We start from the raw sequence: 1,265 nt of genomic DNA on the forward strand, positions 1-1,265 counted from the left end.
CTAAGTTTGCTTCTAACTAGAATTGCTATAGCTGCCTGAAGCCACTTCTGCTGAGACACTTGAGTGATGGTGACATGGACCTGTCATTGCAGCTACTCAGTTGACAGAGGCAGGAGGATTGCAAGTTCAAGGCTTGCCTGGGTTACAGAGAGGTGTGAAAACTATGCCTTCTGATACGCTCAGAGGACACTTCTTCAGGTGGCAGGCACTGTGTTCCTGTGATAAAAGACTCTGCCAATGGGCCCAAGAGATGGCTCAGTGGTTAAGAGCACTGGCTGCTCTTCCAGAGGTCCTGAGTTCAATTCCCAGCAACCACACGGTGGCTCATAACCATCTGGAATGGGATCTAATTCCCTCCTCTGGTGTACATGAAGACAGAGCATTCATACATATAAAATAAATAAATAAATAAAGATTCTGCCAAAAGAGACCAGCACTAACCATTAAAAGAGAACATGTTGTCTCATCATCTCCTCCTGCTAGGGAAAATGACATTGTTACCATCTTACAGACAAGGACAAGGACATACAGCAGGAAGAAGTCTATGACTGCCTCAGAAAGTATATACAGCTTGGGAACCATTTCCCATGGCTGTCTACAAGGTCAGCATTGGGAGTACACTAGAAAGCTCATACAAACTAGGTTACTTTCTCCTTTAAAAAATTTTTTATTTATTTATTTTATGTCTGTGAGTACACTGTAGTTGTACAGATGGTTGTGAGCCTCCATCTGGTTGTTAGGAATTGAATTTAGGACCTCTGCTCGCTCTGGCCAACCCTGCTCGCTCTGCTTGCTCAGTCCCTGCTTGCTCTGACCCAAAGATTATAAATAAGTACACACCAGAAGAGGGTGTCAGATCTCTGTATGGGTGGTTGTGAGCCACCATGTGGTTGCTGGGATTTGAACTCAGGACCTTCAGAAGAGCAGTCAGTGCTCTTAACCACTGAGCCATCTTACGAGCCCTACTTTTCCTGTTTCCAGTCTCCTGCCCAATCAGATATCTATTTTGCTGTGTGTTTACTATTTGTTTTTGTTTTTCAGACACAGGGTCTCATTCTGTAGCCCAAGCTGGAACTCAATTATATCAGCCCAGGGTGGCCTTGAACTCATAGCAACCTGCCTGCCTCAGCCTGCCAAGTGTCAGGATTTTAGATGGGAGCCACAAAACCCAAAGTTTCAATGTTCTTTCTTTTTATTTATTTATTTATTATATGTAAGTACACTGTAGCTGTCTTCAGACATTCCAAAAGAGGGCGCCAGATCTC

Source organism: Mus caroli, chromosome 2 (genome assembly GCF_900094665.2).
Source record: "Mus caroli chromosome 2, CAROLI_EIJ_v1.1, whole genome shotgun sequence".
NCBI classification, from domain to species: Eukaryota; Metazoa; Chordata; class Mammalia; order Rodentia; family Muridae; genus Mus; species Mus caroli.